Source organism: Mustela nigripes, chromosome 8 (genome assembly GCF_022355385.1).
Source record: "Mustela nigripes isolate SB6536 chromosome 8, MUSNIG.SB6536, whole genome shotgun sequence".
NCBI classification, from domain to species: domain Eukaryota; kingdom Metazoa; phylum Chordata; class Mammalia; order Carnivora; family Mustelidae; genus Mustela; species Mustela nigripes.
The window spans coordinates 61286071-61312536 of NC_081564.1; the positions used below are offsets into that span (position 1 = coordinate 61286071).

Here is a 26466-nt window from a genome sequence, read left to right on the forward strand (position 1 = left end):
ACTGGACACATTTAAGAGAGGCAGGTCAGTGAAGGTGCTTTACGGAACTTGAAATGCTGACAGAAGTTGGGCCTGGTGTCAGGTGAGGCTTCGAGGCAACACAGGAACCCAGCAGGCAGATGAAGGTGTAACTCCCCAAATCAGGCAAAAAAGACGATCAATGGTAAAGGGGACAGGGATTGCTACTCTCTTGTCCAACTGAGAATCCCCCCAAATTGGTTTAATGCTAGGCACTTAAGAGATACTTAATAAAAACAGACAAGATATCTATGAGTGTTGAATGAACAAGTGATTTCATCTATATATGTAAAAGTAATTACTGTGATGCCTGACATTTTAGACAACTTGACTTCCTCTCCCCTCTTCTCTCCCTTTATAAATTGTAGCAAATGATGGAGTTATCCTGCCTTCAGACTGATCAGATATGGCTGTGGGCTGAGGCTGGGATCTTGGGAGACTGACAGACCCTCTTGGTGGAAGCTGGGAAAGAAAAGTGTGATGGGAAAGTGAGGCAAGGCCAGCCGCACGGAGTGTCCCAGTGAGTAGAATCCCTAAAGAGAATATTAATGTTGTCAGTGCTCAAGTGACATTTATTCAGGACTTTCTCAGTAAAGTAAGTTAGATTAAGTGTTACATAATTAACCCTAAGAAATTAACTTTAATCAAGTATTCCGTTCTGTAATTTCCTTGTCCTCTGATCTCTCTATTCCTTTCTAATCCTTTTGGCACTCAATCCTATTTTATACTATATTGATATCTGTTGAATCAATTTCCCTCACTATCTAAATGACATTTGCTCTAAAGGAGAAATAGCAGGTCTTAATGTCCTTAGTATATGAGTTTTCTGGGGCTGTCCTAACAAAATAGTATAAACTGGGTAGCTTAAAACAATAGATATTTATTTTCTCACAGTTCTGGAGGCTAGAAGTCTAAACTCAAGTTGTTGGCAAGGCAGTCCTTCCTCTGAAGAGTCTGGGAAAGAATCTTTCCTTCCTCTTCATAGCTTCTGGTGTTTGCCGGCAGTCCTTGACATTCCTTAGCTTACAGGTCCATTTCTCTGGTCTCCATTTCTATCTGCACATGGCCTTCTCCCCCATGTTTCTCCTGTTTCTAAATTTCCCTCTCGTAAGACCATGTACTCTAATCCAACTTGACTTCATCTTAGCATCACTGTATCTGCAAAGGTCCTGTTTCTACCTAAGGTCACATTGGTAGGTTCTGGCTATATGCAATTTTTGCTGGGGAGGGGGCACTAATGACCCTACTACAGGTGGTTGAGACTCAGAATACTATTGTGGGACAAGTCCAGACTGAAGACCTTGTTGAGAGAGGTCTAGGGAATTTTTCACAGTCTGTAATGTTGTTTCACAGATGCTTTTTCACAAGGGGTTGTGCCTTAGTCATTTTTATATTCTCCATTATTACAAGTGAGCTTACACACAGTGGGTATTTACTGAATAGTAAGAATACAAATTTGAAAAAAGTGAATGCTAATGCCCACCTCCATAATCCTCTAACACCACCAATAGAACTTTGTTTTGACTCAGCTGTTGGGTGGGAAGTGTCTGAATGCAGAAGCCTTGGTCTCCTGGGATTGCCGGACTTTGTTTCTGATGTCTAACACCTGGTCAGTATATCCTTGATTTTTTGTTGTTGTTGTTTGATACTTGAATTTTGAGAAAAATTAAGACTATGGTGTGAGGGATTATCTCTGTTCATCAATGTTACTGAACATTGAAAGACCAATCTTTAAATGAACTGTTTTAAGAATATCTGGGGGCACCTGGGTGGCTCAGTGGGTTAAAGCCTCTGCCTTCGGCTCAGGTCATGGTCTCAGGGTCCTGGGATCGAGCCCCGCATTGGGCTCTCTGCTCTGCAGGGAGCCTGCTTCCTCCTCTCTTTCTCTGCCTGCCTCTCTGCATACTTGTGATCTCTCTCTCTGTCAAATAAATAAAATCTTAAAAAAAAAGATTATTAAGAATATCTGTAGAAGACCTTTACCACTGGGGCTAATATTATATGTTAATAAAAAATAAAAAAAATTATAGATTTTATTTATTTATTTGATAGAGATCACAAGTAGGCAGAGAGACAGGCAGAGAGAGAGGAGGAAGCTGGCTCCCCGCTGAGTGGAGAGCCCGACACAGAGCTTGATCCCAGGACCCTGGGATCATGACCTGAGCCAAAGGCAGAGGCGCCTTGAAAAAAATTAAAAATTAAAAATTAAAAAAAAAAAGAGTATCTGTAGAGACAATCTACTTAAAACAAGAAGTAGTGAATACAAATAACTGTTCTTTAGTTGATAACAAGCTGTTTGGCCAGGGGTATCTGGGTGGCTCAGGGGGTTAAGCCTTTGCCTTCGGCTCAGGTCATGATCCCAGGGTGCTGGGATGGAGCCCCGAATCAGGCTCTCTGCTCAGCAGGGAGCCTGCTTCCTCCTCTCTCTCTGCCTGCCTCTCTGCCTACTTGTGATTTCTGTCTGTCAAATAAATAAATAAATAGATCTTAAAAAAAAAACAAATACATAAAATCTTTTAAAAATAAATAAATAAATAAATAAATAAATAAATAAATAAATCAAACAAGCTGTTTGGCCAAATTTAACTACACCACTTTAAAATAATGATTAGATAGCAAAATAAATTAAATTAAATCCAAACCTTACAACAAATGATTAGATAGCAAAATAAATTAAATTAAATCCAAACCTTACAACAAAGGGAGAGACACGGCTAATAACATGGAATATTTGCATAGCTCCTTCTAATGATCTCATCTAATTACTACAAGATAGGTAAAACATGGATAATTTTCTTCCCTTGTCCAAGAAGGAAACTAAGGCTCAGAGTTTAAATAGGGAATTCATGGAGGTGTTAGCACTTCAGATCATCCTATCCTAGTCACCTTCACTGTCCTGAACACAACCCTATTCTCCATCACCAGAAGAAAATGGTTATGTGATAAGGTTATTTTGGCAATATCTGCTCAGTCTAAAAAAGTCATGTACACATCACATTGGTCAAATTATGGATATTGTTTATGTTCAGTTAGTTTAAATGCTATTTTTTAAAATTTCTTATGTTATCACATCATAAATAAAAGCATAAACTTAAAGAGGAGAAGCCTGTGTGCTTGGATGGGAATGTCAGATCCATAAACTGGTAACTTGAGTTTAAGTCCGGTGTGACAGGGGGTGAACTGCTGCCCTCCTAGGAAGATCAAGTGAACTGAACCGATGTGGGTCTCTATGTGTGTTGACCCTGTGGTATTCCAATGTCTGGCTGTGAATGAGGGGAAAGATCTGGTGGGAGGAACTTGAAAATACATTGGCCATTCTGGTTGCATTGCCAGTCAGACTTTGCCCAGCACATGAACGACTTTGGGCCTATTGATATTTGCTGTGACACGTAAATGTTCAGCACAGTATTGATTCTGAATGTCAAGCCCTCTGCTTAGGTGCTGTTTCGGTGTGATGAGCAGATTATCACAGAATACTAATTGAACCCTTTAAATTCTCTCTCTCTCTCCTGTATGCGCAACACCAACAAACAGCAGTTTAAGAGTAACGAGAGCCCATTCCCAACCTTAATGGAAGCAAATGATCTTTTATGTGTTGAATAGTATCTGGTTAGCCTTGAGTGAAGTTTTTAAAAGGTGAATGGCTTTCTACCAAAATACATACTGTAACTGCTGTAAAATAAGGTTACATGGTTCAAAATTGTACATTTGATAGTTAATTAACCAGATTAGGAATAAGGATGAAATAGAATGCTATCTGAGAGGGAAAAATACTGATTATTTACTCATGCATTAAAGGAAAGAAAAAAAAGTGAAATGTAATTTTGTTAGTGCGGTTGGAGAAAACCAAGGTTTTGAAGAAAATTTCAAAGTTCTTCCAAAGTATCTATATGAAATTTGGTAATATTTCATAAACATTATTTCAAATACTTTAAAGGCTACTTATTGTTAAATAGAAAAGACATGTAAGTTGATGAGTGTTAGTCTACATTGTTGTGGAATTATTAATATTCTGTAATTGATTATTTGGCATCTTGGAGGCATGGGCCAAACTAATAACCAAAGTTTTTTCATAGCTGTGCCATCCCTGTGCTTTGATAGGTACACAAAAATCTTATTTAATACCCTCACAACAAACCTTAACATCTGTATTTTTCTTCCTGCCTCATAAGAGATGTCCCTGCCCCACACTTTCCCTCCACTTTAGTAATAATGGCTCCCCCCAAGCTTTCCCCTCATTCCTTCTGTCTCCTGGTGAGCTGGTGCTTCTCCATATGGCTCTGTATGGTGTGGTATACTTCCTCCTCTTGGGCATTGTAAGTAATAAACTCTGTTTTCAAAGGCATTGACCTTTCAATGTCATCACTGAATCATACCTACAAATTAAATTCCAGGCACATTTAAAACATTTTCAGAGTTCAGTTTTAAATGATCCAACTGTAAGTTTGGGCACATATTTTGAAGTGTGTTTGTGTGTGTATGTATGTGTGTAGATAGATAAATAGATTAAATCATTTTATCAGATACATGTAGAAGCTTACTTTAAAATTAGCAAGAAAGTCTTAGGGCACCTACGTGGCTCAATTTGTTGAACGTCCAACTCTTGGTTTTGGCTCAGGTCATAATTTCATGGGTTGTAGGATCGAGCCCTACATCAGGCTCTGTGCTCTGTGGGGAGTCTGAGATTCTCTCCTTCTGCCTGGCTCCCCTTAAATAAATAAATCTCTAAAGAAATAAGATCGGCAAGAAAATTTTAACTCACACCTGCTTGAGAAAGGCAGGGTCTTATATCAACAAATCAGAAATATCTGATCAAAATTAGACCAGTGTGTTTTGTGATTTAATAAGTTAGCTGTGAAGTTCTAGCATGCTACAGATCATATGAGATGTCTTCCTTCACCCCACTCTGTTCTGATTCTGACATGATAATCAGAATCAGAATGGCCTACAAATGAGAAGTGAATTCCTCATTTAGCATTCAGCACTAGGCTTCCTTGTCTTTCAGGTAGATTGCCCCATGTTTTTTCCTAAACATGGGAAAACAAGCTATAGGCTTATTGGGAAACAGAACACGCTGGTTTACTATTGTGCAAAGACAATGATACCCACTTAGAAATACTCTACAACCAAAAAATCACACCATCAGTATTATCATCTGTGTGTTTGAGATCTGTGGCCACAAACTATGGTTTGCAGTTTCCAGTTCCTCAATGCTGAGGCAACACTGTTCAGAATCTTCAGTGGATTTGATACTGAAAAGAACAACGCAGACATGCTATGGTGGGAAAAAAATGCCTTTTTGCTATGACCAGTGGAAACCATCTAGAATAGTGATGTGGATTCGTCTCACTATGGGAGCACCAAATTTACCCCTCAAAATAATGACTCCTGAAACCTTGAGCCAGTGTTGGTTAAGAGTGTCCTTTCATGTTTCCTCATGAAGATGAGGATTAACTGTGGCTTCCCAAGCATTTAAGGGATAATCTTGCTTTTAATTTCAAAAGGTATGTTACACGTGATAAAGCTAGATAGTTTGGCCTATTATTTGAAATGTTATCTCCTTTGGTGCATACATGCAGTTAATATACTTATGCTATTGGGGCACTTTCATAGGTTATGCTATCAGGAAAAAAAAAAAAAGAGTTTTAAAGGCTGCTGTGGGGACCGCTAAGTGTAATTCAGTACAATAAGTGTGATCCTGTCCAGTGTGTGGGTCCGTTCTCTATTGCAGGAGCCCGGGCTGCCTGCCTTCTGGTTCTGGGTAAGGGGAGGTCAGGGGCCTCCAGTCTAGTATCACAAAGAAGGTGACAATGGAATGATGTGTTTCCTTCAGTCCTAAAGACAGAGGGATGCTTTTAAATGAATGTTGCAATTAACTACTTACTTGAATTTGATTTTGCTGCTTTTCTAAGAAACAATTTTTAAAAAATGGGTAGTTCCAGCTGTTAAGAAAATATGTCACTTGGATGTCATGAATACTGAGAGTCCTGATTCAGAGATAATAGAACTCTTTCCTCTCAGCTGTTTGAACTCTCTCAGGGGTGGACACAATTCCAGGTCCCTGAATTCAGTTTGCAAGAAATATGGCTTCTAGTTATTTTCTTCCCTTTTTTAAAATATTTTTTTTGTTATGTTATTTTAGTCACCATACAATACATCATTAGTTTTTGATGTGGTGAAGGAATCTGCTTCACCAGGCACAGTTCCCCCAAAGAAGTCACCCTTCTGTTCTCAAATCCACCTTTATCAATCATCAAATCAAATAGCTCTTGAGGCCAAAAAGCAAATTAATGAAACCATTAATTGAGAGGCCCAGGAGGTCTTTAAAATGACCTCAGTCTGGGACACTTAGGATAATCTTCTGAATGAGTAAGGGTTTTTTGGAAAATGAAACATAAGGAGAAAGTCTTCCCAATGGATCCTGCCTTCCATCCAATGACAAATCTCTTCACATGCCAACTACAAATACACCCCACATCCTTCCAGGTCAAGGGGTACCAGAACCTGAGATCAGAGGAATGGATATAGGATAAAAATAGCACTGATATTAGAAATGCAGCCTGCACATTCTCTGGGACAAAACCACCCTACTCTTATTCAGGAATGCATCTTTGGAGTTACATTTACTTCCCACATAACTTTCCACTAGTTTTCTCCTGTGGCTTCCTCCTCCCATTTGATACCAGCTTTCCCTCTCCCTTTGCTATCCCCATGACCTTAGACTGTATCAATTCCTTATTGGATCAAGGATCTGGAAATTGAAGCTCCTTGAAGAGAGAGGTTTGGGTCTAAAATCCAAATGTAAGTTCTTGTTGCTTTTCTTTTGTAGCCTGTGGCAGTCCCTGGACAGGTCCTCTTTTGTTAAATAAATGAAGTTCGCCACTACTCAGGCTGGTACGATTGGGGTGTCAGGATGAGCCAGAGGGGACTTGTGATTTTATACAGCATTTTTGACACATCTTTGCAAGGTACACTTCTTTTAGTGCATATAAATCCAGTCCAATTTCTTGGTCTCTTTCATGAAAGGCCACATTTCCTGAAGTCCAGCTGGGGATATGAGTGTCCCCCTATAGCAGCTGGGCTCTAATTGCTGCCCATAAACAAACATCATCGGGAATAGAGCCATTTTATAACGCTGGATGCTATTCGTTTCTAAGATTGCCATGGTCATTTATTACTAATGACAGGAATCTGTAGCTGGCTGGAGTTGGCGATCGTGTTTCTATGCTAGCAGCATTTCAAACTGGCAGTGTGCTTTTGGGAAAGCAAATAGCCTAAACTTATGGCTTTTATGCCTTGATCTAATTTCCACGTCCTGCAAGAAGACTTCCCATGTCACAGTAGGATCCACTTGTTGTTCATGTAATAAATTCATATAGAGTTGTGCTTTATTGTCAGATGTTGCTATTAAGATTCTTGTATGTTTCTGTCGTGCATCTTTAAGAGATAAATGAGGTCCTTTCAGGAAGCAACCATTTCATGTTTGAATTATTCAAATCTGTAAGCACAGAAATTTGGCATTATGGAGTATCTAGAACTGCATAAGGGATCTTCCAGCCCAAATGTGTCAGTGGACAGTGAAAGGAAAACAGGGTACAGTTAGAGCCCACGATGGAAAAAATCATCTACTTAGTTTGTCGGACCCCCACATATCTCCTTTCCAGAAATCAAGGACAGCTGGCCCCTGTTCAGCCCTGCCATACAAAGTGATATTACTCCTGCTTCAGATTAGGAAAAAATACATCAGGAAGGGCACCTGGGTGGCTCAGTCAGTGAAGCATCTGCTTTTGGCTCAGGTCTTGATCAGGTCCTGCTCAGCAGAGAGTCTGTTTCTCTCTTTCCCTCTACCCATCCCTCCTGCTCATGCTCTCTCACACTCTCACACATGTACTCCCTCTCTCTCAAATAAATAAATACAATCTTTTTTAAAAAAAAAGGAAAAATGTAAGGAAATTTATGGCACAAAATTCGTTAACACTTCAGCTTTAATGTGGACCAATTCTAATCTTATGTCTAGAGTTTTGGTATTTACAGTCTAGTATTTTATGCTTCTTGGGCTAAGCCTTCTAATATATATGCTGGGTGTCATAACCAGTTACCAATTTATTTCCTTTGCAGCTTTAGATAATATTTTCAGTGTTCCATGTACCATTTTAAGTATTTTATGTGTATTTTTTTTTTTGATCCTTCTAACTGCTCCGTGAGGTTAACACTATAACCCCATTTTACAGTTGAGAAAATGAAGGGAGAAAAAAGTTACATTTTTCCTAAGGTCACACAGCCAATTAATAGCTGAGCCGGTATTCAAAGTCAGAAGCCAGGCTCTAGAGCCTATGCTCATAAACACTCTGTCACTCTGACTTGATTTAAAGAAACGGTATTTGTTGTCTTAATGGGCATAATTGGACACTAGGTAGGTCCTGTTAGTGGAATGAGGGTACAAATGACTAAATGTCCAGGGAATGCAGAGGGGCTAGAAATTGGGTTCAGTCGCCAATAGCTAATGATATGATCAGGGATCCTTATGTAATGAAGCCTCCATAAAAATCCCCAACAGATGGGCTTCAAAGAGCTTCTGGGTTGGTGAACAGGTAGAGATTCAAAAAGAGTGGCTTGCCTAGAAAGGGCATGTAAGCTTTGCTTCCTTTCCCACATGCATCTCTTCCATCTGTCTGTTCCTGAGTTGTATCCTTTTGTAATAAACCAGTAATCTAGTAAGTAAAACATTTCTATGAGTTCTTTGGGCCACTGTACCAAATTAATTCAACCCAAGGTGGGAGTCCTGGGAATCTCTGATTGATAGCCTGTTAGGATTACAGGGAATAAGCTGGATTTGCAGTTGGTGTGTTAAGTGAGAACAGTCTTCTAGGAGTGGGCCCTTAACCTGTGGCATCTGATGCTATCTCCAGGTAAGTAAATCATGTCAGAGCTGAGTTAAATTGTAGAGCACCCACTGGTATAAGGGATTCACTTGATGGTGTGGGGGAAGAAATCTACATGTTGAAATTGGGAACAGAACCATTAGGGACACAATAAAGTCCAGTCAAGGAGACCGTGTGGAAGCAGATGGATACAGAGGGACCAGCAGAGGACTCTGCAGGGAAGAAGTAGAGCCCATACATGCTGCTGGTTTCCAGAGCTAAGTCCAGTCCTTTTTGGCCATCAGGAAGGGAAGACGAAAAGCAAAGTAGGAAGGGGAAAATACCAGAACAAGAGGAAAGCCAGACCTGGGATCTTTCCATACCTGCTTTGTCTCTATCTAGAATACTTTCCCTCTGGCTCTTTTCCATTCTCCAGAGAGACTTGTCTGACCCCCACCCCTCCAAAATCTGTAATAGTTATCTCTGTTCCTGTTTGTCTTTCTTATGACACCTGGTCCTTTTCCCTTGTGAAACCTATCACAGCATATACATACTCATTTACGCTCATTTATTTTTTTATTGCCTGTCTTCCCAACTCAGATATAAACTTGATGAAGTTAACATCCATTTCTGTTTTGTTCACAATTGACTACTCAGGACCTGTTCATAAATATGCATTAAATGAATAAATGAATAAACAGGGCTCAGGCCCAGGGGTAGAAGGGATTAGCCCATTTCATATAATGAATCTGGAGCTGAGAAGGAGACATTGGAGAAAAGAACAGATTACTTATGTTGAATTACCACTTTACCGTTATTAGCAGTGATTAACTCCCCAAGTCCTCCACTGCTAGATATTATAGATATATAATGAACACAGAAGACAGAGATGTTTGCAAAGTCCCTTTCAAAATGTCATCTGTGGGAGAAGCTTTGTCCCCTAATGTAAGCAATTTGGAAATCCAGTTTACTAACATGCTGTTATACAGAAAGCTCACCAGAAATGGAAATATATTTACCTAGTGTTCTCGGGGAAACGTCTTTGAAAGTACAGAATTAAAACGTTCATGGGCTAAGTTGTTCCACGTATGTATATGTGACACGAAGTTTAAGAATATTCTATCTCCTTGTCAAACTCACATACTGGCTTCTCCCTCTCTTCCCTTCTCCACCCTGCCCCTGCCCTCCCCTCCCCTCCCCAGTGGCCTCAATCTTTTTCATTAAAGAAAAGAATCACTCTTTCAGAGTTCTGCTGAGGATGTGTGATTACAGATGATGCCAGGGAGCACTCCAGGAGCCTCTAATGGGGAAGACACAAGACAAAGCAATAGATGGTCATTTTTTTCCCAAGAGATGGGCCCCCTGCCATGAGGAAGCTCTTCAGGCTGCCTCTCCTTTTGTGTTTTTAGTTGATTTTTAATAAAGAATATTAAGACTGTATGCCGCTGCCCCTTCAAATCCCCAAACAGAGACTTGCATTGGAGAGGCTAGAGGGAGGGAATGATGGCCCCGTGGAAAGTGTGGAGCTAAGAAAACAGTATTCAGTGAACTTCTCATCTCTGTTCCCCTCTAGCACAGTGAAAACAAGGTGCTTCTTATTAAAGCTTTGCCTGTTATATGGGGTCTTGTTAGAGGTCTTGGGCTGCAATGGGCAGGCCTGTGCTGGTCCCCTCTATCTGTTACTGATGCCTGCTTGTGCCTTCTTCCTTCTCAGAAAGCTTCTCCTTTGCAAATCCCAAACCCCAGCCACTTTTCATCAGACAAGGGCCAGAGATAAAAACAAAGTCTGTGTCAAAAAGCATAATCATAGGAGCCCTTATACTCCTCTCTCTCTCTCTTTTTTTTAAATCTAAGAAAGTAATGACTTCTATCCTTTGAATAGATTGTACATCTACTTTGAGTTTTAATAAGGCGTCTGTGTGATAACTTCTGATTTTACTGTTTATGCTTCAATATGGTTCTAGACTTTGTGGAACCATGCCTAGAAGATCATATAGATGATGAGTGACCATGATAACCGACCTCCCTGATGGTTCTGGAATGATGTTTCTGTCTCCCACCTCCCTCCCTCTTCTCCCCTTTAACAGAATGGTTTGGCCCAGGAATGAATGGCCGAAATTTGTAGGATGCTCTCCTAGGGAAAGGACACTCCTCTCAAGCCCCTGCCCAACCGTCTTCCTGTAGACCTCTCACTCGGTCAAGGCTACTTGCAGTTTCACTGGCCAGCCCTTTGCTATTTTGTTTGTCCAAGCGATCCACTAAAAGCTGCCCTCAGATGCTCTTGCATTAGTCCGAATGAATTCCTGATGCTTTGCAGAAAGCAGGTGTGACAATGCACAGGAAGGATAGGGTCTGTGGACGCTGACCGCCACAGGAAGGACAGCAGCCCAAGAAAACATCCGAGCTGAGAGCGACAGAGATCCAAGAGGCTGTCAGGGCCAACAAGGGTGTGGGCTTAATCCCCTGCTGCCAAAGACACACTCTTCCTTCATTCTAAAATGCAAACTGGGAAATTAACCAGCGCAGTCATTTGTTCAGGGCTGCCGGTGGAAAAATACACACAGATATTCTTGCATGGCCCATGCCAGCTAGCATGGGGCCGAAGCAGGAAGGAGACCGTGCAGGACACAGCAGGAGATCCGTTAGAGGATGATAGATAGTGTGACATTTAGAATTTGTTTTTAAATAGATTTACAATGCCCCATGTATTTTTTTTTCCCCTCAATTCCACGGTTGTTTTTTGGTTTTTGTATTTTTTGTATTCTTACACATTCTCTTCTAGGCTTCATCTCTATGTTAGGTGAGTTCATAAAAATCTCTCTCTCTTTCTGCATAGATAAATAGATATAGATGTGTGTATGTGTGCACGTGTGCACACACACTCCCATGATGAAGTTTGGGCACAAGCGTCAGAAGAATGATCAGATAAGAGGTTTTGAATTAGTTCAGTCTCCCTGCAGCACCCTCGGCTGCCTTCTCTTGCCTACCCAGTGCCTGTCACCCCCCGACCCTGGCCCCATTTTTTAGTGCCAGCTCTTCTTCATGGGAGCAGAGCCTGGACGACTGTACCCATCAGAAGGGAAAGTAAGTTTATTCTTCAGCCAAGAGTTGGTGCAAAGGCCTGCTATAAAGTGATACTGGGAAAATGGGTCTCGAGCTACCAATCAGTTAAAAAAAATATTTAGTAGGTGGGGAAGAAAATATTATCTGTTTATGGAAATGCAGAACAAGAACTCATGAGTGACCTGGTCTTGGGGAAGTCACTTCTGCTGTGGGTAGGGTAGGCTCCTGTGCTCTCATGAGGAAGAAAAAGATAAATTTAATGTCTCTTTTCTGTATGAGCTTGTGAGTTTTCATTGCGGAATAAAATTCATTGATGTGGGTTCTACCAACATTGCAAAACCTGGCCCCCATTCCTCTTTCATCTTCCTGTATGCCTGTTGTGGGATAAATTCTCTGAAGTTCTCTAGCTTTTATCAGTAGAAGTCACTCCAATGATGAAATTCTGCCAAAAGAAAAAAAAAAGTTAACTCAAATACCTCTCATTAAGGTATTTTATTATATTGGTATAAGGTATTATAAGGTATTTTATTATATTTATATTATATATAAAATACATTATATATATATATATATATATATATATATATATATATATATATATAAAATATTCTTAAAAATGACTCTGAGGAAAGATTTTTAAGACAGTGATAAATAGGGGTTCCTGAGTGGCTCAGTGGGTTAAAGCCTCTGCCTTCGGCTCAGGTCATGATCCCAGGGTTCTGGGATCGAGCCCTGCATCAGGCTCTCTGCTTGGTGGGGATCCTGCTTCCCTTCCTCTCTCTCTCTCTCTGTGCCTCTTTGCCTACTTGGGATCTCTGTCTATCAAATAAATTTTTAAAAAGTCTTAAAAAAAAAAAAGACAGTGATAAATAGTGGAATACTTATTTCTGAACACAGCCCATTTCTCGTTAAATCACCCCTGCTCTACTTCCTGCTAACTCTAGTCCTGCTTCAGTGACTCCCCTAAGTTCAGCTCATGCATCCATGTAGCCTGGGCTTCATTTCCTCATTTGTTCATCCACATACTTTCATTGATTTTTCCTGCCCATGTGCTTGGTACCCAGGAGGGAGAATGCCATTCCTGTTTTTAAGGAAACCCCAGGTTTCCAGCAGCTTCCCTGGATGTGAAGGGGAGAGTCACCTGGGTTCTGTGCTCCTCCCAGTTATCAGGGAGAAATGCCTGGAGGGTGGGGACAAGATTCCCCTAAGAAAAAGGGAAAAAGAAGGGGATTCTAGAGTCAACAGAACATCTTTACCTAGGGCAAGATTGATGACTCACCCTGCCTTCTAACTTGGGAAGACTTTGGTGAAAGGTCCAGCTGGGACATTGTCCTTGGCCTGGTGCATGATAGAGCCTGACCAAGTACTGGCTTGTGTGGCGCTGTCTCATTGAGGGAAATTCATGAGGTGAAGGTGGGGCTTAAATAGTCAGATTAATGCTGGACCAAAAGGAGGGCATCCTGAGTGGGTCGGAGGCATCAAAGGTAGGATTAAATGTTACACAGATATGGGATGAGCAGTATGATGAACGATCTTTTGCATCTTGGGAATGGAGAACTCAAGCCTCTCCTGAAATTTAACCATATAAATGGTTAAAGAGCAGAGGGTGGGAGCTGGAGGCTGACTGTCCCATACCACAATTTGGGCTCTCCATGGAAGGAATGTTCCGTTGGTCAATAGTATTCAGAAAGCTGGGGCACCTGGATGGCTCAGTGGGTTGAAGCCTCTGGTCATGATCCCAGGGTCCTGGAATCGAGCCCCGCATCGGGCTCTCTGCTTGGCGGGGAGCCTGCTTCCTCCTCTTGCTCTCTCTCTCTGCCTGCCTCTCTGCCTACTTGTGATCTCTGTCTGTCAAATAAATAAATAAAATCTTAAAAAAAAAATAGTATTCAGAAAGCTGCCTTTTGTCCATGTGTGTGTGTGTTTGTGTGTGTATACTCACCGAATTTTAAATGTGAATCATTTACTTTTTTAAATCCTTGTGGTACCAGCAGAACATGTCTGCTGGGTAGATTTTTTTTTTTTTTTTAAGATTATTTTAGAGCATGAATGCACCTGGTGCACAAGTGAGGGGAGGGACAGAGGGAGAGAATCCTCAAGCAGCCTCCCTGCTGAATGAGTAGGAATTACATAGGTGGTGAGGGGACGAAGAGTGTTCTGGGCAGAGGACCACAGGGGCTCCATCCCACAGCCTATGAGATCATGACCTGAGCTGAACCGAGTCAGATGCTTAACCAGCTGAGCCACCCATGTGCCCCTAGATGGGCACATCTTTTGTAAATACTACCAAATTTGCCTCTGTGACTCTTCCTGAAGGTATTAAGATTGGTTTGATGAGCTTCTTGACACTCTTTTCAAGAGATATTTCAAGAATATAGAAGCAGGGGTGAGGGGTGAGCAACTGCAAGCAAAGAGACAAATTAGAATGATAGCACTTGGTATCTATTTATACCATAATAGAAGGGCAGAAAGAGAAACCCTGAGAATAATAGCTGGTCTTAAACATAGATCTCCCTGGTGTTACATGTGTTCTTTCCATAATTCAGTGATTAGCTTTGAGGTAGAAAATAGAGATAATACGAAGACTATTTTGGACATGTTTAAGGCTCTTTCTCCCTTTACTTTTCAAAAAAATCCCAACTAATTTTATGGTGTCAGTGACTCTTATTTATGCATTTCAGAACAGTGACCTCTTGGGAAAAATAACATTTATTTGGGTGAAGTTGTAAAATGCACAATTTGTATCCGAAAACGAAAACTTGATGGCAAGTTGCTTTTTTTTTTTGTTTTTTTTTTTTTTTTTTTTAATCAAACATTTCTGGAGGAAAAAAAGAGAACATTTCTCATTTTTATAGCTAGAAATAGGGGATTGCATAACAAGGATAGAGCTTTTCAATGGTGAAAAATGATGCCCGGAATGACTGGAAGAGATAAATTCTGCACACACACTCACAAAATGTTACAACATTCATGCCGTGTGTATCTATTCTTCTGAGATGGCCTTAAGCTACAAGAAAATATATGCTTTCCCACAGAGGGATAGGATCCAGACTGCTTGAGTTAAATATCAGGTCCTGCTTTCTACAAGGTCCCATAGTTATGAGTATTCACCATAATGCCATGAAATCACATCATAAATCTATGTAACCACTTCCTTTTACATTCATTATTTGGGAGCAGAGGCAGTGCTCAGAATGCGAAGCAGCATCTACCTAGCTGTTAGGAAGGAAAGGCTTGTAATGCTCTTTTTTAAAAAAAAAAACAAACAAACTTATTTTGGCATATTGCACAATAATGAGAATGTATTAAGCCAATTATAACAGCCATAATTTGAAGATGTTTCTTACCTGACAGAAAGTTACTTGATTATCTATAAATTCACATGTTATAATTATTTCAATGATAGCTGTATTCATTTTGTCAGTCAAAATTAAAATGTGAAATACTGTAGTGGGTTGCATAATAAAGTGTAGCATACAATTGATACCCTTAGGACCAGCTCCTCAGCAAAATCATATGTGAATAAAATTCTTCTTGACCACTTAGGTTCTCATTCAAACACCTTTTTGTGTGTGTCCCTGGGACAGTCTCTTTAATGCATCCCAACCTTTCTGAGATCCTCTTCAGGAGATAAGCCTGCCTCAAGACCCCCTATCCATCCACTCTATTCAAACTGCTGTCCAAATAGGCTTTCAAATTATTATTTGTAATTCAGGGATGAGTACATCACTCTCGTTTTAAGGTTTATTTCTAACTATAATGAAAAGCTTTGGTTTATGGAAATGGAATCTTAAATAAAAAAAGAAGAGAATATATTTAGGGTAGAAAATAATACTTTCAAAGTCCTCTAAAGCCACTCAAAGAATGTAGCTAGCTATCCTATTATATTACTGTCATGGCATCCATATTTGTCCTCAAGTGGCATACAGCATAGAGATAGGATTAACACGTGGTAAATATTGCCAAACCAATTAATATATAGCTGTTGACTCTGCTGTGCTGTAGGATCCAGAAAAGGGGTGGGGTGGGAGGGGCCGTCAAGGAGTGCTGGAGAAAGAGCCCACATCATTTTGAAGGAAATTAGGAAAGAAACTTTGAATATAGAATTGGCTTTTGGACAGTTTTATTCCCACTCATTCTACACCCTTATGAATACAGTCGTATAGGCTCCCTCAGTTTTCTCTGAAATACCAGTATTATTTTTAAATTGAGAAGCAGTTAGAATCAGATCTAAAAAGCCATGGCCATCTCTCACTCAGGCCATTGTAAATGAATTTCATTAATTCATGACTGAATCCTTGTACACTTCACTAGGCTAGTTCCAATCCATTTAAGAATGTTCTTCCAGAGGGAAGAAAAGGGAAAAAAAACCCACTATATATATATACATGTATATATACACACATACACACATATATATAGTGTTTTTTCCCTTTTCTTTATATATACATGTATACACACACACACACACACACATATATATATATATATATATATATATATATAATTTCTAGACACTAAAATAGGCATCTGCAAGATATCAGAGTTAACTCTGTTATGTTAAATGATTTCACATGTCTTATATAATGTTGTATTAGTGCTGGGTTGAAAAACGAAATCCTCCTAGTTGAAAAGTGTGCCTACCATGTCAGGTCATCAATAGAGGTAGGACAGACACTAGAATGTCTTTTAAGAACTCTTATATAGAAGACTGAATTGGCTTGTCCTAGGCGTAGAGTAGGGTGATTATCCCAACATTTTGACTCTGTTGTGTTCTCAAGAATGCTGAGTCTCTGCTGTGCATTACTTGTGGAAACACAGTCACGTGAGACTATGTCTCTAACTCTTCAACCCTACCTTATCTATTTCTGTTCTTCCTTGTTGAAGGAAACTCCCAGGTTTCTCATGTTAACATATAAAACAAGCTATTATTCTTTATCTGATTCCTAAATAAACAGTATTTAAAGTGACACTAATTGAAACTATGGGATTTAAAATATATTTACTAACAAGACAAAAGTCTTATTAAAACTTAGATTTGTGAAAATTCAACCCAAAAAAGTAGATGAGGAAAAAAGAACAAATACGAAAGTAACTCAACATGAGAGAACAATGTCTCTTTAATAGTACCTATATCTGTACTGTAAAAATTAATTATATTAGAGTTGACATGATTTTCTTTGAAAATAAAAATTTAAACTTAAAGGTAAAAAAACAGCTCTTTAGGAAATTAATCATTGAACTCCACGAACTCAATTTATGAGCACTAATAGAGTGAATCACAATCTACCCTCAAATCCAATTTGAGATGGATTGTAGATTTAAATACGAAGGTAAAACAATAAGCTTTAGGGGAAAACATGAGAAAAATATCATCGTGACCTTGTAGTAAACAAAATTTCTTAATACAAACAGTTCTAATTACAGAAATATAAAAATCATGTTCATCTAAACATATCATTAAGAGTGAAAACAGGGGCACCTGGGTGGCTCAGTCAGTTAAGCTTCTGCCTTTAGCTCAGTTCATGATCCTGGAGTCCTGGGACTGAACCCTACATCAAGCTCAGTGAGGAGTATGCTTTCCCCTTTCCCTCTGTCCCTCCCCCTGCTTGTGCTCTCGTTCTCTCTCAAATAAGTAAATAAAATCTTAAAAAAAAAGAAAAAGGTGAAAAGGCAGGCTAGTAGGAGGGGAAAAGGATCGTCACAAAGCATGTGCTCAGTAAAGGATTCATAGCCAGAATGTAGAAAGAATTTCTAGCGATCAATTTTAAAAATCAACCTAGCATAAAAAAGGACAAAATAATTGAATAGGCACCTAATAAAAGAGACTACCTAAACGGCCAATAAAAACACAAAAATTAATCATAGGGAAATGCAATTTAAAGCCATGATGCAATGCATCAAAACTCAACACAATAAAATGAATTAGAGTACCAAACTGCTGGTAAAAATATGGAGCAACTAAATTTCTCATGCACTGCTAGTAGGTATGTAAATTGGTACACTATTTTGGAGAATCGTTTTAGAATATCTGCTAAAGCTTAGCATACGCATACCTTATGACCCAGCTGGTATACCTGTATATTCAAATGAAATGGGTGCTTGTATCCATCAAAAGTTATGTAAGAGAATTAACCACAGCAGCTCTGTTGATAATCCTCTCAGAAAAACTACCCAAGTAAGAGTATAATGGTTGAATGGATATATACATTATATATATATATATTCACTAATGGAATATTGTACAGCAACTAAAATGAATGAACACTAAATACATGCAGCAGTGTGTATGAATCTCACATATTGAGTGAGAAAAAGAGACAAAATGATTCACTAGAATTAGAAGTTGGGATAGTGGTTTTCCTTAGTCTGGGCGAGAGATGCCTAATGATCAGAAGCGGACGTGAGCAGGGTGATACCTCTCACAGTCTGATTATGTTCTGTTTCTGGATATGGGTGTTAGCTCTATGAGCATGTTCACTTACTTGAAAATTATGGGATTTTGGTTGGTGTACTTTTCTTGAAAATTGAGTGTGATTTGAGTATTTTTCTTGTATATGAATCTTGAAAGTGGGACATGGGGACCCACAAAACTTACTGAGATCAGTTTGTTCTCGGTGTCCTTCCACTCTACTCCCAGTACCTGTCCTAGGAGAAAGTAAGAGTAAAAACCCATGATCACTAAGAAAGGGACATTCTATAATACCTTTTTCCCATCCCCAATTGGGTAGGTGCCTGGAATCTGCTATGGGAAGTCCACTGGGTTGTATGTGTTCTTCCAGTGAAGGAGGAAAAAGATATTGAGAAGCTTTTGTGAGTCATTTCCTGACATCTACCCAAGAGAAGGGTTACTACAGTATCCTCTGTCCTGGAGAATATCCTGCAGCAAGATCTCTTTTATTGTCATGGCAAGAGGAATGGGGTGAGAGAGGACTCCAGAAAGAGAGTTGCTCCACTCCCTATAACTAGAACTCATTGCACTATTACAGGTCAGGAAAAGGACAAGAGGAAGAAGTCTGTGAAGAGAACTCTGTGGCAAATTTGGAATAGTTAACATGTGATGAAAAGAGATCTAATATCCTTGGGTAGGGACCTCAGCTCCAAAACCAAAGGGGAAAGCTATAACAAAGCACTCTTAACTGTCTACCCAAGTCATCTTCCATTGGACATGAACTCAAACTGCGTATTCTAAAAATATATATTTATAAATCTGAAAATAAGGATTTATAAATTATCTGAAGCGTGTACATGAGTACTCTAATTCTTAAATTGTGGTTATCCCATTTGTTTATAGAATTACTTGGCTTACAAGATTTGCTTTTTAGGGTGTTTGGCACAGGGAAGACTGCTTACCATCTTGAGAATTCAGGGTTTTGGCTACATAGGAATCTTACCATAATACATGAAACTTTTGGGGGAAAAATTGTTAGAAAAAGAGAGTTCTTGATAGTTGTCCTTAGAACATTAATCGTGATTTTTTAAAATTACCCGAATGCAGAAACAACATTGAAACAATGTTCATTTCCATTTTTCTGGCCACATGTCATTCTCCCCTAACCCCCTTCTACTCTCTTGTTATCTCACCAGTCTAAGACAGTGCTAATACCTATTAAATGGAGAATTGATATAATTATTCAGGTAATTGAGGTTCAAAAAAATAGCACATGAAACTGTTGACTGATTTGATTATTTCTTACAATATTGATTTTATTGGCCTGAATAACCTTAATAAGTGCCTACTTGGCCTTGAAATTCACATACAAAGATAGCTTGCAGTGATTATCAAAAAAAAGATGAAAATTTGAAGCTTTTTGAAGAATTCAATATTTTTTTTTTGTCCTATAGCATGAGAGCTGCTGTTTATTTCTGTAGCCATGACAGTCAGTGTGTTTCAGACAGCATGGATTGGAAAATGCAGGAGCAGGATGACAATTGTTCTTGAAGCTCGATCAACGTTGTATCATAAGAGACATTTGTGAAAACTAATGATAACATCAGGTGTGCATCAACATTTATATTTCCTAATAAATTGGAAAGTTAATACATTCTCCTTCTGAAAATGCTGGATATGTGTGTTTAGATAACTTTTATTAGCTAATGATTTAGAATCCACTGAAAGTCAGCATCTTCTAAGTCAGTAGTTTACATATTTAATTAAAACACCATTAACTTCATTTACTATGCAAAGCAATGATCACGGGATTTGGGGATTAGAGAACTTTTGTTAGGAAGCTAGAATGTGCTGATATCATGGGCTTCCATCCTAGATTTTGTGAATCATATATATGGAAACGGTCATTCTACATGTTCAAAAGGTTTGAGGCAAAGAAAGGGGCTCTGAGTTTGGGGGAAGTGATTTTTTTTTTTTTTTTTCAAATTTCCCCACTTACATGTTGCAGTTAATTTCATCCTCCTAAGGGGGGAAAAATAGAAACTCAAAACACAATTCTCCTTCCTGTATTGGGAGATGATGAACTCTCCAGGAGTTTTACATGGGAACCCCATGTGTCAGAAAGCACCTTATAATACAGGTACAGACTAGCAGTGTAAATCCCTGTGCTTTGCAGGGTTTTATACTTAAGAAATGGGTCTGTAATTGTTTGTTTCTTGTCATTAATACTTTAAACTATTGTCAATGTATTCAGGTGCATGTGTTTTAAATTCCTTATTGCTGGTCCATGAGTTAGGCAGGGTAGCTTATGAACTCATTTTATTTATTTTTTTTTTTAAGATTTTATTTATTTATTTGACAGAGAGAGATCACAAGAAGGCAGAGAGGCAGGCAGAGAGAGAGAGAGAGAGGAGGAAGCAGGCTCCCTGCTGAGCAGAGAGCCCGATGCGGGACTCGATCCCAGGACCCTGAGATCATGACCTGAGCGGAAAGCAGTGGCTTAACCCACTGAGCCACCCAGGCGCCCCTATGAACTCTTTTTAAGTGAGAATACTGAGTTCTAAGGAAACTGAAGTTCCAAAACTCTGGCCACAGTCACACAGAACATACATTGCAGTTGTTGGCTGGATAGTGTCTTGAGTCTACACTTGTCTTTGCAAAATGGCCAAATCTGACTCACTTCATGCGGTCCTATGTGGCATTATAGGAAGGGAAGCATAAAATTGAGGCTGGGAGCTATAAGGGCTCTCTGACTTTGTACTCACCGTTTCAGAGTCAAGGAGAGAACTATTAGAACATCCCATATACTTTCTTTCTCAGTCATGGTTATGGATGTTGATGGGAAGTCTTTTTGTTGCGATGGTAGTTGTGTTTAAGTCCCATTTCTTTGAGGCCTATTAAATATGCAGGAATATGTATTTTAGGTATAGAAAGATGATAATGCCATTTTCATGTGTCATGTTATTTTTATCATTTTGACTTTTGGCCTGGATGGATTAGAAATTCAATAATCCAGATTAAGAATAACTAATCAGCCAAAATATATTTATTTGGTGACTATGAGCTTAGTTCTATGTTATATACTGAGTAAAATACAGAAATATATGAAACATGGCTCCAGTTATGGTACTGGCATTATTCTAGGAGGTGAGACACTCAGCTATAAAACCAAGGACTAATGAAATTCTAAAATACTTTACTGACAGCAAGAATGAAGAGGGAAATCAGTATGGTAGGAACCGCTATCATGTAGAGGCTGCATACAGGAGCCCTGGAGCTGCGCTGTCCAGTTTCAAACCCTTGGTCCACCGCTCACTAACTCTGTGGCTCCCCTCGTGGCCTTCACTTACCTCAGTTTCCTTATCTGTGAAATAGAGCTAATGATGTCAGCTCTTAGAGCAGCTGTGCTGATTAAATCCATTGAAAAGTGTAATAGTCTCAGCACATGCTCAGTACTTGTTGTTGGCCTTTTTTTTTTTTTTTTTTTTTTTTTGCACTGGGACAATCGCAGAGATTTTATGTAGAAGACAGAACTTCTGAATGGAGGAGAGAATGGATTCTGGATCAGGTTAGGAATGTGAATAAATAGCTGCATTGGGAAGGTAAGTGGCTGGTTCATGGATTAATGGGAAAACCATTTCACCTGCAGCAGAGAAGGTAGGTAGAGGGGAAATCGTGCTGAACAGGCAGGGACGGGTGGACAAACTGAGGAAGAGATAATTTCACAAAGAGCTGGCCTGGCCTGGGATGTCGAGCTTCTAATCAAACCACCTGAAAGCTGCAGCAGGAACCTTGCTCTGGCCACTGCCTCTCAGTCTGGAGTGGAATGTACCCCGAATCCAATGACATTCACTTACAAAGATAAGGCTGGTTACATGCCTCTTAAAGAATTGTAGACACAGTAGGATAGTTATTTGAAAGAAATAAAATCTAGTAAAATTTGTAAAATCTAGGAATAAGTATCTTCATTTATAACTTTCCTGGACAACTTAACGAATGAGTGAATGGATGAAACTGTGAACCCCAGGGATGCACTCTCCACATAGAATGTTTTACCAGCACGTAGGGCATCTCAGTATCAGCTGTTAAAGAAGGACTATTATATTTTAGAAGCAGGCAAGTCTATATGTAATATTCTGTTCTTTCTTTCTCTGCATTGGGATAGTGCCTTTTCTTAGGAATGTCCATTGTGCCAGACTTGTATATAATTTGCCATTATTTCTCCTCCCTCAGTCAGCCTTCTCCCAAATTAAATGTTGCTGACTTTTATCTAATCCTCTGGTCCTTCCAGGGGACATGAGCTAATCATATATGCAACAAACTAGATCAGAAATGTATTTATCTGCATTATTATAATGTTATAGATCATACTTGATCAGTTTTACAGGGCAGGCTAGGAAGTGGTATATATCTCTGGTTGTGACAACAACAGTTTACACCAGAATATAAATCTAAACATGGCTTCCTTCATCAAGCAATTTGTGCTGGGGAAAAAAAAAAAAAATCAGTACTTCTGGTTCCAGCTTTGACATATAAAAATCTTGGAATTCATCATACCCATCTTTAAAACAAGAAAAAATTTTGAACAGTCTGAAAATGAACAACTTCTCATGGGCTTGCCAAAGAACTGAGGTTGCAGGAAAAGTGAACAAAAAAGTATAACTGAGCGCTAACATATGAAAGAAAAATAACCTAAAATCCTCAATTAAAACCACAGGAGGCAGAAAGAGAATAAATGCAGCAAGTAGAAAATAGATATTAAAAGTATATGAATACATTAATTGCAAAACGTTTTTACCACTTAAAAGACAGAGATAAGAAAATAAGACCCAAACTTATAACAGCAACAAGAAATGCACTTTGTTATATTTCTCTTTAACGGGAGAAAAAAAGGCACATTAAGTGTGCATGGAGGCCCAGGAATGAAATTGAGACCTAAAGAGCTGCCAAGGTGGGCAGCTTCTGTACATGTTAGACACGTATAAATCTGTGAGGAATTCACAGGACAATTACCCCTTATGTTCGGGAGCTTCAATTAGTATGGCATTCTGAACAGGATTTGGGCTGGGGTAGTAAATTAGTAAAAGTAACATGCTTTGTTTATATAGACTTTCTGGCCCTGACTTCCTTAAGGAATTCCTCTGGTGATAAGGATGTCTGCCTACCTCCTGGTGCAGAGGAAGTGGGGGCATATTTCACACGGAAGATTTATTTCCCGCTCTTTGGAGACAAGGGAGGGTCAGAGTGGTTCTTCTTGCTCTGCCATTTATGAAGTTATTTTATTATTTTTGTTTTTTTAAATTATTTACATTTTAGGTAGTTAACATACAGTGCAGTATTGGTTTCAGAAATAGAATTCAGTGATTTATCACTTACACGTAGTACCCAGGGCTCGTCATAACAAGTGCTCTCCTTCATCCCCACACCCATCTAGCCCATCCCCAATGTATCCCCCCTCCATTAACCCTCAGTTTGTTCTCTGTCCTTGAGAGTCTCTTAGGGTTTGTTTCTCTCCTCCACTGTTTTTTCTTTTCTTTTATTTAAAATTAATTAATCAGAGAAAAACAATTATCCTATGATCTCACATAATCAGAGAAAGACCATTACCATATGATCTCAGAATTTAAGAAACAAGGCAGAGGATCGTAAGGGAAGAGGGGAAAAAAAATGGAACAAGACGAAATCGGAGAGGGAGACAAGCCATCAGAGATTCTCAATCTCGGGAAACAAACTGAGGGTCGCTGGAGGGTAGGAGGGTGGGGGATTGGGGTGGCTGGGTGATGGGTATTGAGGAGGGTATGTGCTGTGGCGAGCACTAGGTTTTGTGTAAGACTGATGAATCACAAATCTTTACTTCTGAAACCAATAATACATTATATGTTTATTTAAAAATAAAATCAATTAATTTAGCATATAGTGCATTACTGGTTTCAGTGGTCGTTTAGTGATTCATCAGTTGCATACAACACCCAGTGCTCTTTCCATTAAGTGGTTCCTAAATGCCCATCCCCCACCCACCTCCTTCATCAACCCTCAGTTTTTTTCCTCTATCATTAAAAGTCTCTTATGGTTTGTTTCCTTCTCTCCTATTTTTTTTTCTTTCCTCCCTTTCATATATGTTCATCTGTTTTCTGTCTTAAATTCCACATTTGAGTGAGATGGATCATATGGTATTTGTCTTTCTCTGATTGATTTATTTCATTTAACATAATATAACTCTCATTTAACATAATATTCTCTAGCTCTATCCATGTCCTCGCAAATGGCAAGAGTTCATTCTTTTTGATGGATGGGTAATATTCCATTGTGTATAAATACCACATCTTCTTTACCCTTTCATCAGTTGATGGGCACTGGGGCTCTTTCCATAGTTTGGCTATTGTTGATAATGCTGCTGTAAACATCCGGGGTGCATGTACCCCTTTAAATCTGTATTTTTGTATCCTTTGAGTAAATACCTAGTAGTGTAATTGCTGGATCATAGGGTGGTTGTTTCCTTTTAAACATCTTTAAATCAAAATAATAAATATGCCATAGCTGAACATTTTGGGGACAGCCTCCCCCGGCTCCCTAGAATTTCATCCTCTGAAATTCCCTGAAAATTCAAATACAAACAGCTTGAGCTGGCAGTTCTACTCAATACCAGCTGTTAGTCCCAACAATGGGTAGGTTAGGGAAACTCAGGTGGCAATGTGGGTGCATTCCCAAAGTTAGGCCTCTGTTTCAAGTAATTAAGTATTCAATAAGAGGCATTTCTACGGAAAGAAAAGAAAAATCATGATTTCTGAGTGGAGTTTGTAAATACAAAGACTCCGGTTAAAAGTGAAGGGATACTATTCCATTGTGTATATATACGACAAACCATAAGTGACTCTTAATCTCACAAAACAAACTGAGGGTTGCCGGAGGGAGGGGGTTTGGGAGAAGGGGGTGGGATTATGGACATTGGGGAGGGTATGTGATTTGGTGAGTGCTGTGAAGTGTGTAAACCTGGTGATTCACAGACCTGTACCCCTGGGGATAAAAATATATGTTTATAAAAAATAAAAAATTTAAAAAAAAAAAAAAAAAAGTGAAGGGATAGAAAAAGCTATATAATGCTACTACTAATCTCAATAAAGCTAGAATAACTGTGTTCATTTCAAACTGAGGAAGCTTTTGAAATAGGCAAGTTATTAGGGTAAAAAGAGGCATTACATAATATTGAAGGGGTCAATTTTCCAAGAAGACATAATGTTCCTAAATGTGTATGTACTTAACAACAGTGTGTCAGGGCGCCTGTGTGGCTCAGTTTGTTAAGTGTCTGCCTCCAGCACAGGTCATGATCCTAGGCTCCTGGGATCAAGCCCTGTGACAGGCTCTCTGCTCAGTGGGGAGCCTTCTCCCTCTCCTTCTCCATGCTGGTTTGCTCTCTCTTTCTCTGTCAAATAAATAAATAAAATTTTTAAAAAAAAAATTGGAGTGTCAAAATACGTGAGGCAAAAACTGGTAGACTTGAAAGGAGACAGAGACAAAGTTGCTATTATGACTAGAGATTTCATCAGGCCTCTTTAAGTAATAAAGTAATAAATAAGATTTAAAATAAAGAAATATTAGATTATAAGTCAAAGTATTAAATATTTGTGAGTCCACTGTGTCATGAGTAAATAATGAATACGTGAATCTGGGAGAAGAGACAAATCTCCCTTGCAACGAATTCAGAAGAATTGAAGAAGATGCTCCCCGCTCAAGGTGGTAGAGCCCAGCTCCCCACTTCTTAAATTAAATACTTTTATTTATTTATTTATTTTTAAGATTTTTATTTATTTATTTGACAGACCACAAGTAGGCAGAGAGGCAGGCAGAGAGAGAGGAGGAAGCAGGCTCCCCACTGAGCAGAGAGCCCGATGCGGGGCTCGATCCCAGGACCCTGGGATAATGACTTGAGCCGAAGGCAGAGGCTTTAACCCACTGAGCCACCCAGGCGCCCCTTAAATTAAATTCTTAAATGTGGGCTGGGCATGGTGACTTCCTCCTGAAGAGCAGGGTATGGAAGAGGTTGGGCAAGTAGTCACACAGTCAGGAGCCCCACAGCTGCTCTCTCAGCCAAGTGATCGTGAAAAGCAACAGTGACATCATGTTGATAGCATATAT

At 39.3% G+C, this 26466-nt stretch overlaps 1 long non-coding RNA gene across 1 annotated transcript in view; it reads left to right on the forward strand.

Moving 5' to 3' along the window:
- Positions 1-409: 409 nt before the first annotated feature.
- The window catches only part of LOC132023937 (uncharacterized), a 229596-nt gene continuing 203539 nt past the window's right edge, over positions 410-26466 (forward strand). The window contains exon 1 of the long non-coding RNA XR_009406099.1: positions 410-538. This is a non-coding gene — a long non-coding RNA (uncharacterized LOC132023937). The remainder of the gene's footprint in view (positions 539-26466) is intronic.